The 18,092-nt window shown below is 36.0% G+C and overlaps 1 pseudogene; it reads right to left on the bottom strand.

The window, feature by feature from the left end:
- Positions 1–5,996: 5,996 nt before the first annotated feature.
- LOC143645114 (TNF receptor-associated factor 6 pseudogene) lies at positions 5,997–10,195 on the bottom strand (annotated as a pseudogene).
- Positions 10,196–18,092: the final 7,897 nt, after the last annotated feature.

Consider the following 18,092-nt stretch of genomic DNA (forward strand, 5'->3'; position numbering starts at 1 on the left):
GCCATGCCGCAGACCCGGGTTCGATTCCCGGTGCCTGCCCATGCATTTAAAAAAAAAAAAGAAATAAGAAGATTTACAAATTAAATCATAATTTCAATGGCTATGCTTTTCATTTTTGACTCAAATTGACTTCCTTTGGGTTATGAGAGGATAAAAGGGAAAAAGAGGTCAGTGGTCTTGAAGGGTCTATATAAAAGGAATAGTGCATGAATGAGGGAGTGATTGTAATGGAATGAAAAATAACATGAGTTTTAGAGACAGGCCAACATGAGTTTTAGAGGCAGGTTTGGAAGCCAAATTCTGCCACCTGTTAACACTGTGAATTTATACTAGTTTCCAAACCTCGGAAAATTTCAAATTTTGCTCTTTCTTCTTGTAACCTTTTTATTGATGTGTATCATGCATACAGTACATTAGTTAAGTCATACCGATTTTTACATATGTCTATCTCTGAGTAATCACTCTCTGTATCTATATATTTAAACACTTAAAATACCATGGTGCTCCTGGCTAGTCAGTATCCCCTTTACATCTACCCCAAGGTAACCACTGTTATGAATTTTTTTGACAATGAATCAGTTTTGCCTGTTATTGCCTTTCATACAAATAAGTTCATACCATATGACACAGTTTGTCTACACCAAGGTATATATGCAAGAGACTCACTCAAACTGTTTTTGTTTTTAAATGTTTTTTATTGTTAAAAATAACGTATATGCAAAGATAAGAAATAAAAAGCAATGATTTTCAAAGTACACTTTAACAAGTAGATATGGAACAGATTCCAGAGTTTGCTGTGGGTTACCATTCCACTATTTCACATTTTTCATTCTAACTGCTCCAAAACTTTGGAGGCTAGAAGAATTTTTTTTTCATTTTCTGTAAAAAAAATACATATATACAAAAACTCAATAAATTTCAAAGCATATCACAACAATTAGTTGTAGAACAGATTTCAGAGTTTGGTGTGTGTGGGTTACCATTTCACAATTTTAGGTTTTTATTTCTAGTTTCTCGAAGATCCTGGAGACTATAAGAAATACAATTCAATATAATGATTCAGCAGTCATACTCATTTGTTAAACCCTACCTTCCCCGTATAACTCCACCATCACCTTTGATCTTTCTCCCAGTCTTGAGGAATATTTGAGCTATGTCCATTCTGACTTTTTCATGTTGGAAGGGCTTTCGATAATACGGAATAGGAGGATGGGATTAGTTGATGTTCTGGAGAGGCTCGCCCCTCTGCATTTTCAGGACTTAGCTGGTCCAGCGACCCATCTGGAGGTTGTAGTTTTCTGGAATGTTACCCTAGTGCATAGAACCTTTGTAGAATCTTGTATCAACCCTAGGCGTTCCTTAGGATTGGCTAGAATGTATCTGGTTGGGGTTTGGCAAGTTATGGTAGGTAGCAATGCCTAATTGAAGCTTGTGTAAGAGTGACCTTCAGAGTAGCCTCTCAACTCTATTTGAACTTTCTCAACCACTTGTATCGTATTTTTGTTACACTGCTATTCCCCCTTTTGGTCAAGATGGCATTGTTGATCCCATGGTGCCAGGGCCAGACTCATCTCAGAGAGTCACCAGGGAGACTCTCACCCCTGGATGTCATGTCCTAGGAGGAGGCAGTGATTTTGCTTGCAGAGTTGGGCTTAGAGAGAGAAAAAGGCCACATCTGAGCAACAAAAAACATCCTCTGGAAGTAACTCTTAGGCATAGTTATAAGTAGACTAAGCTTCTCCGTTACATACTAAGCTTCACAAGTCCATCCAAAATATTTGTGCATGAATGCTCATAGCAACATTATTTATAATGGCCAAAAAGTGGAGGCACCCCAAATATCCATGATCTGGCAAATGGATAAATAAAACATATATCCATACAATGAAATATTATTCAGCAATAAAAAATAATGAAGCTTTGATACATGATACAATATGGACAAACCTTAAAGACATAATGCTAAGTTAAAGAAGCCTTACACAGAAGATCACATTTTGCATGATTCCATTTACATAAAGTGTCCAGAAGAGCAAATCCATAAAGATAGAACAAACTAGATGAGTTATTGCCTAGGGCAGAGGAGGTAGGCAAGCTGCTGAGGGTGCGAATGGGCAATGGCTGTGCTTCCTTTCAAGATTATAAAAGCTAATTGTGATGATTTTTCCAATACCGTATTGCATACTTTAAATGGGTGTGTATTATGGTAAATGAATTATATTTCTATACAGCTGTTTTAAAATGTGAGTTAAGCCTTACGATTTTTCAGGCTTTCAGTGAAGGGAAAGGCTGAGAAAGATTTCTGGACAAATTGAGGGCAACAGACAATACATATTTGTAGAGATAAGCATGGCTTGTGCAGCGGATAGAGAGGAACAGTGAAAGCAGAGTTGATGGGTAGTGCTGGGGGGCAGTGAAACATGAGAAAGTCTAGGAAAGAGAACAGTTGAATTGGGCAAGGTCTTGAATTGTGCAAAAGTAATTGGGTAGATAGTAAGAAGCCACTAAAAATTTTGAGGTTTTGAAACAACTTGAAATTAGCTTCTAGGAAATTCAAATAGATTCCTATAAAGAGGGTAACTATACTTATGATAGACATTCTGATAGACATTCAATATCTCCAATTCTTATGGCTTCAAATGTCTAGGAATCTCTTTATTTCTGTCTTTCATCACCATAAATCTCTTTTATGTACTTTCACGAATTCTAACTTGGCCTATTGCAGTAGCCTCACATCTGATTTCTCTACGTGACAAATTCTTAACCGTGTTAAACTGTTCTCACCCCTTTCAAAGTGATCTTTATAAAACACTAACATGACTGTATTGTGCCCCTGCTTAAAAGTTCAAAATATCTATGAACTGAAATATTCTTCCATATATTACCCATTTATCTTTCTTTTTAGGGTATTTGCAGCAGCACATAAACGTGTTTTGGTACCTGTCATCCTCATACACACATGTATATACATACATATGTACATACATGCATAGATACATGCATAATTAAAACACAGTCCCATGCATAAGTAAATAATGGATATGTCTTCACCTGCCTCTCTATTACTCCCGTTTCTCTGATTCCTTTCACAGAAAAACATTGTGTTTACTATTCTCTGTGTCTCTCTAGAATTTCATTTCCAATTTGTAGTAGCCTGAAGCATGTCTCCCCATGAGATATCCAATTCCTAATCACTGGAACCTGTCAGTCTTAAATCATATGGAAAGAAAAGCCTTTGCAAATGTGCTAAGGATTGTGATTGAGGAGATTATTCTGGATTATTGGGTGAGACAAATGCAATCACAAGTGTTTTGTAAAGCAGAGGCAGAGGCAGAGTTGGCTCACACATAAAAAGAGGTGAAGGAAAGGTGGCCATGGAGACAGAGATTGGAGTGATGCAGCCGCAGCAAAGCAAAGTTAGCAGCTACCAGAAGCTGGAAGAGGCAAGGAATGGCTCTCTCCTGGAGCCTCTAAAGTATGTGCAGTCTTGCTGACACCTTGATATTGGCCCAGTAATATGGATTTCTGCCTTCTGGTATCCAGAACCTTGAAAAAATACATTTCTTTTATTTTAAGCCACCAAGTTTGTGGTAGTATTTTACAGGCATCAAATGCAAAATTCTTCATTTTTCCAGCCCCATCCAGTTGACAGTCTTTTCCTGCTACTCTTTTTTTTTTTTTTTCTTGCTACTCTTTCCAAACAGCTTTTGTATCTCTTACAAACTGAAATGATCACTTCTCTGTCATTAATTTTCTTGTCTGTACAATAGTATTTAATTTAGTAGAGTACTTATTCCTTTTAGAGATACTTCCTGATTTTAACTTCTATAATTTTGCTGATCTTGAATTTCTTTCTTTTTCATGCTGACTTCTCAGCTTCCTTGACTGTATCCTCTTGTAGTCAGCATTTCCACATTGGAGACCACAATGACCCAGATCTGGACACTTTTCTCCTAGATTCTTATGTACGATACTTAAATATTCTTGACTAGTTTCATGATTTTAAATATCATACATATGCTTCTTGCTTCAAATACATTTTTAATCTCTAGCCTTGATCTTCTCATTAGCCTTAGGCTCATATTTCCAAATGCCTAATGACATTTTCATGTATCTTGAATGTTGCATGTCTAAAAAAGGATTATTGATTTACCCTCCATTCATAATCCTAATATTTCCCTGATATTCTCATATCTTTGTAGATGGCAGTATACACAGTCTCTCAAAGCAAAAACTAAGTAGTCATTCTTCCCTTTACTTCACCTTATGCTTGAAAGATTAGAAGATTCTGCCAAAGGTCCTTCATAATTCAATTTCATATCTTCTATTTACCCCTGTGTTCTAGGATACCATTATGTCTAATCTGGACAATGACAATATTATCCTCTCTATTATCCTAACATTTTGTCCTATCTTACAATTTAATCTCCAGTCAGCAAACAGAGGAACATTTTTGAAATAAAAATCAGACCATATATCACTACCTTGCTTCAAATTCTCCAGTTTGTTCTTGCTTTACTTAGCATAAAATCTTAACTTTTCATCATGCCCTAAAATACGTTACATGATTTGACCACTGCATAACAGAGTTACTCTCTACTCTCCTACAAAGTAATATTTTTATATTTTTTAACCTTTATACCTCCTACTCCCTCTTCCTTTCCTTCACTCATATCTTCTCATGGTTAATTTCAAGTACCTACTCAAATTAAATTACCTTAATGATACACACTTTGACCATCCAATCTAAGTGCTTGATGATCCTCATTCTCTTGTCAATCTTTGATATATTACTCTATTCAGTGTCTTTGTAACACTTAATACCATATACAATTCTGTCATTCTCTTATATTTTTTATATTTAACTGCTTCATCATACACTCCCTCACACACACACACAAACACGTGAGGAAAAGATCTGGCATATGTTAAATGCTTAATACATATTTTTTGAAAGAAGAAAACACAAATTTATTTTAGAATTGCAGATAGGTGCTTTATATTTTGTATCTTTCTTCAGCAAATTCATCTACCAATTTACTACTCCAAATAAACTGTTTATGAGCCTACTTATCATAATAACATCATTCTTTTTTCCTAAAATGTCTTTCCTTCTTTCTTTACCTGGAAAATTCCATCCCTTTTGCATAGTGATAAACCTTTCCTAGAAGCATCCCCAACACTCTTTCCCTTACATCTTACTGACAGGAAATATATCTCATGCCATGCTCTAAACCTATCACTGGGAAAGGGAATGAGCTCATCGTTACTGGCATGGGCTTGACATGTGGAGGGTTTAAGCTTGATCAAAATCTGAACTATGCCAGAAAGTAAGATGAGGGAAATAGCTGTGAGGCAGAGAACTAAAAATGTGTGCTACTTGTATTATTACATACATCACTACAGGATAGAGAAGACATTGTATAGTTAGCATGCCAGCAATAAAACTGTAATTTATACGTTTCTACAATTTTTCTATATTAGGTTAGCAAATAACATTTCTAGGCTTAAATAGTTTTTTGATTCTCAAGTTTAATATATTAAGTATAATACTATAAAATTAAGACTGAAATTTTAAGGAAAATCTTTATTTGGGGAAAAGGAAGGTTTGAAATTTAGTATTCCAACTTTGGGCTACTTAACAATAAAACATACTAAACCAAAAGCCGATGAAAGTCTCACAAAGAGAAATGCTAATTGACAAAATAGCTGCAACATGCCAAAGGCACTTTTGATGTAACATTGCTGAAAAAGCATGGAGCATATAGATTTGAAGAAAAATCTACCTTTGATATTTGTAATAGGAAGAAGTGATGAGCGACCTCTCTAAAAGCATTCACCATGGTTATGAGTGACCTCTCTAAAAAATACCACTATTTTTGTTTGTTTGTTTGTGCTTTATTAGTGAGAGCAGGGCAAGGAAAGGCACTGCTTTCTCTGTACAGTATTTCTGGAAAAGTGATGGGATGCTATACCCCTGCATCAATGGTTCATGGCTAACAGCTCAACCTATGATGGCTAGCCATGTTGAAGGAGAGACCTCACAGTGTACTAGTAAAGTATCATTCTTAATGAAGGTTGTCTTAAGGCTCCCAGATGCATTAGTCACATAGATGAAACATTTAGCATTCTCTGGGATTGCAGGTAACTGGAAAGCAAGCAGCTCTGGTTTGGCATCCATTATCTCCTCATGGTTTTGCCTTAGAGATGTTTCAAACTAAACAAGAATTGTAAGGTGTTGACCCTGGAAAGGTCAAGGGAGGTGGCTATTATAATCTCCTTGCATTGTGTGGACAAAGGATACACAGTTTGCACAACGCTGAGCAGTTGGAAACTGAAGATGTGGGCCCACACACAGTTTATGGCCAGGTTTGTCAGTATAGAAACCAGGGCTATGAATGACAACCATTTTCTCTTCTTCTTGAGATTTCAGGTGCATCTCTAAGTTTCCAGTTTTCCAGATGTAAATCCCATTGCACTGTCAAGTTTCTACTTCAGCCACTTTGTCCTCAAGCATTTGAATAGTTTGAGCTCATCTACATACATGCTCTGAGTTTCCATTTTAGCAGTTAACTCCCAGATTTAGTGGCCTTGTCTTACAAGGTGACCCTCTAACTGGTGAATTATTTTTTGGAACTTTTGAACTGCTGGATACCACCCAGAGGGAACCTGAGACAGAGATGCCGATTCATATGGAATCATAACACATTGAGATATGGCAGTTAAAGCCAGGTTTAGATTTTGAAGCACCTGGGCCAGTATTCTCATAGGCAACTAGGTATTCCCCTGCAGGTGGCATGCCAAGTAATGCTTCTGCATCCTTTTATGCCAACCAAAAGTACTGAGTGTGCATGAATCGTGGCTGTAGGACAGGCTAGATCATAATGATTAGGCGTCTGTTTTCTGATGAGTATATTATTGCGGTATCCACAGATGTTATTTGTCCAAGGACAGTTCTGGTCATGGATCTCTTTAGCTTCAAATGCCATTGATACAGCACAGTTCACACAAGAAATCTGTCTCCTTGGATACTCCTTGAGAATGTGAATATTAAGCTGGCATTTTTGGAAGGGATGTTGACATTGGGGACAATCCATAAGAGCAAACTGAAAGTAACCTTGCTTTTCCTCTGGATGCCTCCATTCCATCTTAGGCAAACAACCTTCATTTGGACACTTCAGCAGCAGGGATGGAATCTCTCGTTTTGCAAAATTGTCAGGAAAAAAAAGTTGATTTTCCGGCAGTATTTCATTTTCAACTGGGCATTTGTGACCTGCATTCACTGGCATCTTTGGCTGCGGTGTCACAGGAGTTGGCCGTGGCAGCACAGCAGTCACCTTCTGATTGGCTGGATCCATAGCTATTTCTACAATTTAGCAGACTCAAGGAACGTAATTAGCAATTGCCCATAAGGTCTTACACATAATATGTGTTCAGGAAGCATCTGTTGACGAATTCATTCATATTGTTGAATAAATTCAAGTGTTCTGAGCAGTAGAGAAGAGTATGACAAGCACAGCAATGTGCTCACTTCCGCTGGGCCAATGAAACAGGGGGGCAGGGCTCCACCTGACTTCCAGATCCTCTTCACGTCACCCGAAGAGGACGAACACCATGCTCTGAGCCCACGTGGCCTGGACACCAGTCTCTAGGCCCTGAAGGCTGCTGCTGCTGCGTCCACCCACCGCCCCGAGCCTGAGCCCAAACGCTAGCAGTGAATGTGCCAGCTTCTGTCTTCTGTCAAAGCTTAAATATTTTAAAAGGTCAGTGAGAGAGTTTGAAAATCCTATTTGAAATAAGGAAAAAAAATGACTTTAAAATTTATGATCGTGCATGTATTTTCAGTACAACGTATTTCTGAGGTAAAAAGGAAAATTCGTGTCAAGATTAAAAATCTCATTTTTCATGCAAGAATTCTGTTATTCCTTTATTATTCCCTGTCAGTGTTATGTCTACTGCCTTTCCACAGGAAGTAAAAAAATATTTTATGCTGAATAAAATATTCTAATATCTTTGCTGGAAATCCCCATTTTTTATTTATATACTGCACTGTTACTATTGAAAGACATAGACATTTTCCGCATTCCTAATATCTTCACTGTCTTCTTCAGGTTTCCCAGAGACAGCTGTGTAATAGTCGGAAGAAAACCAGAAACGTTTGCAAATGCTTTTTCTGAAAATACAGAATTTCTGTGGAAAACAATTTTTCACCGTATATATATATATTAATAAGTTCGTGTTCTTTGACCTAATACTTCTGGTTTCAGAAATGGATCTTAGTGAACTAATAGGATGAGGAGAATGATTTATATATAAGTATTTTCACAGGAGGGTTATTTATATTAAGGAATAAATTGTTATGACCTGATTATATAAAAGTAGGAATACGGTTAAATAAACTATGGCACATCCATATAATGGAATAAATAATAGTGATAAAAATTCAGTGCAATAATATTTAATAGCATGGAAAGATATTCATTGTACATTGTGGGAAAATGTTGGCTACGAAACTGTAGGAACTGCAAATTTCCAATTTTGCGGGAACAAGTTGTATGTGTGGTATGGAAAGTGAGAGAGGTGACAGGGAAATATACAGAAGTAATTGATATTTTTTTCTTAGTGGTAGCTTAAGAGTTTTTATACTTTTTTGTTACATTTTCTTATGCATCCATTTATATATTTATATATGTGTGCGTATAGTGCATTCCATTTTTTAAATACAACAAATTTGGCATTAGAAGGGCAGAATTTAGAACCTGACTTTGTTACTTTAATCCTCTTCCTACTCCGAAGGGTCCGAGGTTGATCCAGCAGGGTTTAAGCGGAGGAGCCACAGTGTGTTTGAGTCACAAGGGGCGGGGTCCGGTATGGAGCCCTCGGTACCAATAAGAGAGACAATGTGGCAGATTAATCAAGTTAAGTTAGAGTTCCCAAGAGTAAAGCAAAGTCCACACGTAAGAACAAGTGTGGAAAATATCTCCTAGAGCAAAATATGGTAATAAAATTTGGAGTTTTAGAATTGAGGTAATTTTTTTTCCTGAATAAATCGACCCGTGTAAGCACCAGATTGACACTGTTATTTTCCTCCCTTTTGTCCCTTCAAGCACCCCAAGTTCCCACACCACTACGGTAGCCCTTTTTTAATTGCCCAGGGAATTTATTCATTAACTGAGCACCTTATAATGTGCTCCATGGAAGTATAATGCTAAAAAGCAGATACCATTCTTGATATAAAATTGGTCTTTTCAGGCTTCATCTTCCACTTTTCATCTTGAAAATTCTCTCTTGATTGATTTTCTTTTTGACCTTTATCCATGTTTGCCCTTTTCTGCCTATGAGTATTCTGGTATTTTTATTGAACCATTCCTCAAAAACTATTCTGATTATATATTTTATCTATAGACACACTTCTTACGGGTAAATTAGATATCAAATGCCAGACTTAGGATCCTAGATACAGTATCAATAAGTTCTGAGTGGGAGGAGCGTATATATTTAAGAAAATAAAGTAATAACAATAATGATGATATACTTGCTTTATTTGACATTCCAATAAATACTTTATTTACATTAATTAATTTAATCTTTACAGCAAGTCTGTAAAGTAGGTACAGTTATTATTTCTATTTTATAGGTGAGGATATCAAGACTAGAGAGTTTGCCTGAGTAAGGTCTTGCCCACAGTCACAAAGTTTGTTATTGGTAGAGCTGGGGTTCAAACTTGAGTAGCCTGACTTCAGAGGCCACATCTTTATCCCTGATGTTATGATATCTCCCCCATACATCTGATCTCTCCTTGGCTGGAAAACCAATGGCAATTATTTTGTTTTCTGAGCTTCATTATACTCACCCGTAAGTCAGGTTTCCAACATTTTTTTTTTTCTTTTGTGGGATTTCAGTTCCTTTTACAAACATTGTATTCATACATGTGTCAGGCCTTGTATTGAACACTGAGGATACTAATGCTGAATCAGATGCAATTTAGACTTGAGAAGTTCATGTTTTAGGAGATAAATATGTAAGCAAAAAAAGTAGATAATTCAAGGACAAATATTTAATAAAGTAGCTAAAATGCAACTAATGTCACAAACGCTGAATGATTGAAAGATTACATTCATGTAGAAGCAATAAGGAAAACAGGTGACTAATTGATTTGGAGAGACTTACTTCTTCGATCTAGAGTCAACTCCATAAAGAGTTACTTTGTTAGTCCTTGGGTTTCTATTATGTTTGTCACATTTTAGGCATTAATAATAGATATATACCAACTGATTAAATTAAGGTAGAATATTTTCATAGTAGTAAGATATCAGATTATTGAGCACTTGTTCTATGTAGCTACTAGGCTATACACTTTATATAGATATATGTTTTTTAAACTTTAAATTACTTTGTACTTACTATTGTGTTCATTTCCAGAAGAGAGATGGAAACTCGTAGAAATTATCTTCCCCAAGGTCATACAGATAGTAATATCAGGTTTGAAACAAAAACCATTTTTAATCACTTACATGACTGCTTCATAAATAGAAAGAATTTATAGTAGAAGCTCCCCATTATAGGTACTAAAGATCTCTTTATTTTCATTCATTCATTTTCATTTTCATTCAGCAAGTATTTATTGAATACCTGCTGTGTGCTAGACATGGTCTAGGTAGTGTAGGAAGAGCAGTGACTAAAATAGACAAAGAACATCCCTATTCTCTTCCTTTATAAAATTTATATTACTTTTGCCTCCTCTATGCCAGCAATCAAGAGCAATTTCTCCTTCACTTTTTTTTTTTTTTTGGTATTCTTTAGTATAGTATTTCTCTTCCTAAGTACCCAGTCCGCAAATTATCTTTCATTTCTCTCGTTGAGTTCTTACTCTTATGAGGCAAACACCTCATTTCCATTCTCTGCCTCTTCATTATTTCAAATAAATTGGTAGTCATATTTTGATTATAATTGGATAATTCCGTCATTCACTGCCATCACGTTTGCCATCTTTCTGGTAAAAGATCATCATCATCAATTGCGCTTCTCCACCTCCTTCATGTTGCAGTGATGATGCATGTATAAGACAAATATATAAAGGGACAATTCCAGGTCCCAAACCTCAAGTAGGTTTATGGGAAGAATTTCCAAGGCACTGAAATAGAAGAACTCTTAAAAACATGCATCATTTTTAGACCCATATTCCACTTCTGAGAATGTTTAATGCTGCCAAATTTCCATGTTCTTCCTTTTTTTGTTGCTCTCTGTGATCCACTTAGGAAATATTTACTTATTTCTGGGTCATGAAGATATTCCTTTATGTTTTCTACTATAGTTTTATAATTCTAAATTTTGCATTTAAATCTCTGATCCACCTTGAAGTAATTATGTATATGGTGTGAGAAAGACCTGAAAATTATTATTATTTTTTTACTTTTCTTAACAATAATCAATTGTTCTAGCAACAATTATTGAAAAGACTTTCTTTCACTAATTTAACAGTTTAGCATCTGTGGGAATTATAAATGTGGCTCTATTTATGAATTCTTTGATTTCATTTTTATCTACTTTCCTACTGTTATGCAAGCATGAAATAATCTTGATTACTGTAGCTTTATAGCAAGGATGAAGTCAGGTCCTCCAACTTTGTCTTTTTTTCACAAATGTTTTGTCTATTGTTAAGTCCTTAGATTTCCTTAAAATTTGTAGTTTTAACTTGTCAATTCCTATTAAAATTCTGGCAATGAACATGATTGAGGCTACATCAAATCTATAGATTTAGTAGGGAAGAACTGTCATATTAACAATACTGAATTTTCCAATCCATGAATATGTTATATTTCTACTTTTACATAAGTCTAATTTAGCCAAGCAGTATTTTGTGATGTTCTTTGGAGTGTTTTTTTCCCACCTTTTGTCAAATGTATTTAAACATATTTTATACATTTTAAAACTATTGTAAACAGAACTTTTAAAAATTTTATTTTCCAACTGTTTGTTTCTAGTATGAGAAGAATAATTGGTTTAAGCAATTATTTATAGTTGACTTGTATTCAGAAACTTTGTTAACTTGCTTATTACATTTAATAAGTCCTTTATTGATCCCTTAGAATTTTCTACATCAAACATCGTATCAGTGCTTAGGGACCGTTTTAACACATCTTTTCTTGTCTTTATACATTTAACTTATTTTCCTTTACCCTCCAGTACTATGTTAAATAGAATTGGTGAGAAGGGACTTTCTTTTCTTATCTTTTTCTTTTTTTTTAGAGGAAATATGTGTAGTGCTTCATTATTAAGTAATATGTCAGCAGTGGGTTTTTATAAATGCTATTTGTAAGGGTGAGCTTGTTTTCTCTTGCTATTTTGCTAAGAATTCTTATCATTAATGAATATGGAATTATGTCAAATGTTTTTCCTGCATTAATTTAAGTGTTCATAAGCAGCTTTATTTGTAATGGCTAGACATAGATATAACTTGTCAATTCCCAGTAAAACCCAGTAATGATCATGATTGAAGTTACATTAAATTTATACCTCTAACCCTAGCATTATATAAATTTGGCATTGCTACTATTTTTTATTTTAACTATTCTGATAAGTGTATTGTGGTTTTAAGTTTTCAATTTGCATTTCTCTGATGGTTAATGATCTTGATCCTTTAGTGTATTTATTTGCTATCTTCTTGATCAAGGTTTGTATCTACTGCCAAATATATAAAGTTTTTAGCTGTTATTTATATGAGTTCTTCTTAATCCCTGCCCTCTTTCTGCTCTCCTTCTAAGAAGTTGATAACATGAATATTTGACCTTTTTTTATAGTCCAACAGATTCCTGAGGTTCTGCTTAGTTTTTTTTTTTTTTCAGTTTATTTCTCTCTGTTGTCCAGATAAGGTTTTCTATTGTTACATTTTCCAGACAATGGATTCTTTTCTTGGTCCCTTCCATTCTGCTGTTGAACCTATACTATGAGTTTGTATTTGTTATTTTTTCTAAACATTCTGAAATTTTCATTTGGCTTTCCTTTAAATCTTCTGAGACATTGTGTGCCATTACTGAGGCTTTCTATTTTAAAAAAACTTGTTTCAAGTATGTTCATAATTACTCTTTGAAACACTTTTATCATGACTGTTTAAAACTTTTGTTGGATAACTCTAATATCCCTGTCACCTAAGTATTGGCTTCTGCTGAATAAAAATTTTCTTTCACTTTAAGATTTTCTTGTTACTTGGGATGATGAATGAGTTCCTATTGAAACCTGAACATAATGTTCTGGATCTGGGTTGTTTTTAAATCTGTGTTACTTTAAATCTTTTTTTAATTCAGCTTTAGGAGAGGAAAGGAGTCTCTATCTCATCACTGATAGAGGTAAGAGTCCAGACTCCCCACTTGGCTTCCATTGACACCCAAGGTGTGAGCCTCCTTATCAGTGCTAGGGAGGGATGGAGTTCTGGTTAACCTCATGGTCTGCACTGATATCGTGTGGGTTGGCCTTGTTACAACTAGGTAATGATAAAAGTACTGACTCTCCATGAGGCCTTCTTTGAAATCACCCCCGCAGGAGGGGAAGGGTTACCTTGATACTGCCAGGTTCGTGCTCCCTGTCTGTTTTCTGCTGACATGTGCAAGGGGTGCTCCTTATTGACAGGTGAGGATAAAAATACAAGCTAGCTTTTTAGCGCTCTCTGACACCGCAGTGGTGAGAGGACGGTTTTGATGCCTTTTGCAGCCTTGTGGGTGGGAGTCCAACCTTCTTACACAGTTTTGTCTGTCTGTGTGTTTATTTATGGTAGTTGGCTAAAATAGAGGCAAACACCAGCTCTGGAATCAGCCATTCCTTTGAGGAACCCTGCTTTCATTAGAATTCACATGTATGTGTGTGTGTTTGTGTGTTTGTGTGTGTGTGTGTGTGTGTGTGTGTATGTGTGCGTTTTCTGGAGGAACGGTGTTAGAGATAATGAACTCGACATTAGATGTGTTCATTCTTGGGAGAGGTATTAGGGGTTGGGTTCTTTGCTTCTTGACCTTTACAGAGGATAGAGATAAGAATCTAAAAGTTTTTTTGTTTTATTTTTTTTGTATGCCCTACGGCAGGTCACATTTCATTATTTTTCCCATGAGTATCCCATTACTGCAGAACTGTTTGTTGAATTTTTGTTTGTTTTGCTTGTATGTTTTTTTGGAGGAAGTGCATCGACCTGAAATCAAACCTGGGTCTCCTGCATGGCAGGAGAGAATTCTACCACTGAATTATACCCTTGCACCCCCAGGATCTAAAAGTTTTATATCTTGCTAGACTGCCTTTCTCCTGGTCCTTTAACCTGGAGGAGCTGTTTCTTGTTTGGACTTTTTAATCTGTAGCTGTCATTTCCACATTTCCATCTTTTTTCAGCAACTATTCTAGGATATAGAAGTCAAAAGAAGGCTTAGGGAACTCATTACCATGTTGTGTCTCAGGTCACAAGGTCCCTAACCAGTATGCCTTCTTCTCTCCATTTTTCAGAGTCTTCATATGTCTTCATATATTTGCTTTATGTATAATGGCCAGGCTTTTAGTTGAGAAGAACAGGGAAAAGTACATGTACTCCATCTTCTCAGACACGAAGTCGAGTAGGACTTTTTTTATGCGGTAATGAATGAAGCAAATTGGCAATGTGCTGATGTTGTTGGAAGCCAATATTCTCAAAGAGGCCAAAGGAACATATAAAGATTAAATGGGAGAAGGCAGGAAAGAACACTCTGGGGATGGACTGAAATCACAGCTACTGGTATAAACTCACGTTTAAAAGTATATGGCTATGTATGCACACATGCATGTATTTATGCACATATTTTTATTAATTTTTATGTGCATTTATGTAGAAGTAAATGTTATAAAGATGTATATATTTCACAGCTTTTCATTAAAGGCTGAGAAGCAAAGACAACCCTTTCCCCCATAGAAATGAGCACAATAAGTGCTCAGATTATTTTCCTTAACACCACTTCTCATTAAAACAAAAATGAACTAACAAACAGGGGTCCTCGAAAATGGCTGATTCTCAGGCTGGAGTAGGGTAGGTTCTAGATAAGCCTGGAGCATATTGTTTGGCAAGAAAGCAAAAAAGTAAAAAAGTGCCCCAAAATAAAATGATATGGCATTTCACAAAGCTCTAGGAACCTGCTATAGGGGATTACATTGACACATTTAAGAGCGTCAACTTAAACAAGTACAGTAATCAGTAATGAATTATGGACCATTGAAAAAAAGGAATTCATGAGTTGTTACTGATTTGATGGATAGATAGATAAAGATAGATAGATAGAAATATAGAGACAGCAAATAGTAGGTAGATATAGATAGATAAATAGTAGAGTAGGGAAGACTTTTGATAACAAAATAGCTAGTGCTTTGAATGTGGAGAATACTGGAGCTAGAAAAGTATTATTTTGCAATCATCATAGAAAGGATCATGAATGGGTACTAAATATAAGAACAAATTTTGATGAGGTACAGGGTATTTGCATGGTTTTAAAGTTTTCCACCACAAATTGCCTAGTAGTTCCATGTAGGAAAAACAGTGATTATAGAGTGTAGAAATAGAAAACGCTATGGTTGCATGATCACAATTTGTATAACTATGAAGGGAAAGATATGATACCCTGAGACGAGCACAGCCTCAACTTTGTAATACTCCAACTGAGAATGTATAACCTGGATCTAATTATGAAGCAAACATAATTAGAAACATGAGGCAAACCCCAAATTAGAAATGTTCTATTTAAAAGAAAAATGAGGGAAGTGCATTCTTCAAAAAAAAATCAATGATATAAAAGAGTAAGGGCAGTTGTGGTGTTTCCAGATGTAAGAAAGCTATCTTGGATAGTATCCTGCACTAGATAGAAGATGCCATCAAGGATGGTATTACGTCAAGTGGTAAAATTGGACATGTACAATAAATTAGATAAAAATTGTTTCAGTATTAAATTTACTGAAGTTGAAAACGTAAAGAAATATCTATACTCTTATGCAGTCTACACTGAGATAATATATAAAGGGCTATGATATATGTTATGTTGCCCTCAAAGAGCTTGAATCTTTGTATTCTGTCTGTCTGCATGCCAATCTATCCATCCATCCAGCCACCCACTCATCTACCTAACCTGCCTACAGATCAAGTGATAAAGCAAATGGAGTAAAATGTTAATACATAAAGATGACTAAAAAACACACAGGTGTTTGAAAAAATATTATTCTTATCGATGCATCTTCTCTATATGCTGGTAAATATTCCCAAATAAAAAGTTTAAAAATCCCTTAGTGTTACAGTGGCCTGAATTAATACAATTTTACCCTGAAAAGACTGTTAGCCTTTGACTTACTTGCTCTGTGCCTTGTGTCCTAATAGGCAAAACGGGAATAATAATATTTTCGACCTCACAGTATTATGAGGTTAAAATACATCAATACATGCAAGATGCTCAGAAAATGTATCCCACAAGTAGTGAGCACGCAGTGGATGTCAGTTTCCATTGTGTATTTGTTTGAGTGGTGATAAGTCACATCATTATTATTGTAAGACAATTTCAGCGATCAAGGGACTGGCCAAAGTTCATGCAGTTTACTCCCTGGCATTCCTTAGGCTGAAGCCAGGTATCTTGACTCTCATTTTAGGTTTTATCTACTAAACAACATTTCTTAAATTAAGCTTGGTCTAACATGCTATTGGCAGGTTCCAAATTAAAGGAAAATAACTTCAGTTCTAGTTTTCCAATCATATACAGGGACAGGACATGATAATCATAATAGTCAATAGCAGGTTTTTTTTTCCTGTTTTTTTTTTTCTTTTCATGTGATTAGGTTCTAAATTGAAATCATAGGAGTTAGCTAAGTTCAGCAATAAATTTTAATTTCATTTGAAATATAAACCTTGAAAAGTTTTGCACATCTTGTGTGATATGTATAACTATCTATCTAAATTATAAATTAATCCTTTATAGTTTACAAAACATTTTTATATACATTTTAAATGACTTGCTAATCACAGAAATTCCTGTCATTTTACTGGTGAAACAGTTGACTCTCAATAGGTTTAAATAACTTGCTTAAGATCATGTAACAAAATAATGGCTGGGCTTCTTATGAGATTATTCTTATTATTAACACCACTCTTAGAACAGGGACTCCTTCGTACTTGGTATTGGGATTCAGGTTTAAAGAAAACTGAGTTTGGATTTGAACCCAAATTTATGCCTTTGTTTATAAACATTTCCACTATGCTATGGAATCCTTGATTTTGAAAGTAGTTTAGTGTCTTAAACCATCATAAATTCATGTTATAAGTCCAAGTCTGCACCTGACAGATCTCTGTGAAATAAATGTTTTGAATTGGCTCCTAGGTAAGATCCTATCCTGCTTATGGAAACAACCTGAAAAGTTTTAACTTAGGGGCTCATCAATTAGACTTCTTGCTCAAGATATAGAGAAATAAAGAAAAAAATCAATTCTAGATATGAGTTGTTGAATAGAGTCATCTTTTTTTAAAAAAAAATCAGTGCTTTTGGGGAGGTGCGTCTCTCTTTCTAAGGCTGATCTGATCTCCTTTATTTGACTGACTGGTAAATCTATTGATGAGCGAGCCGTTCAGGCAGAATCCCCAGCAGCAAGGTCAGTGGACTGTGATTTCTCGGCGGGGAGGCTGGGGTCTCTGTGGAGGAGCTTCCTCCCTGCATGAGCATTTTGAGTATGCAGAACACATCGGCTCAGCCTGGAGCTGGCAGTTAGTGCACACACACGCACACACACACACACATGCACGCCAGCACTTTCCCCTTAAGTGAGGCGTTAGCAACTGCAGTCCCAGCTTCCTTGGCTAAGGTACCAGCAGCCACTGCCTGATTTGCTGGAGGAGCGCTGGAGCCGAGTTTCCAGGAGACCCAGTATCATACAGCTGGCACAGCTAGTGGCAGAAAGCCACTTCTTTCCAGCTGCTTCCCCCAGCCCTGGCAAGAGGGCACCCTCTTCCCAAAGCCAGTCTACCTGGGGAGGAGGTTGCTCCGTGCTGAAGGTAAGTCAGCTTCCTAAACACTCTCTTTCTGAATGTGCCAGCAACATCACAGTCCACTTTCAGGTAG

Source organism: Tamandua tetradactyla, chromosome 8 (assembly GCF_023851605.1).
Source record: "Tamandua tetradactyla isolate mTamTet1 chromosome 8, mTamTet1.pri, whole genome shotgun sequence".
NCBI classification, from domain to species: domain Eukaryota; kingdom Metazoa; phylum Chordata; class Mammalia; order Pilosa; family Myrmecophagidae; genus Tamandua; species Tamandua tetradactyla.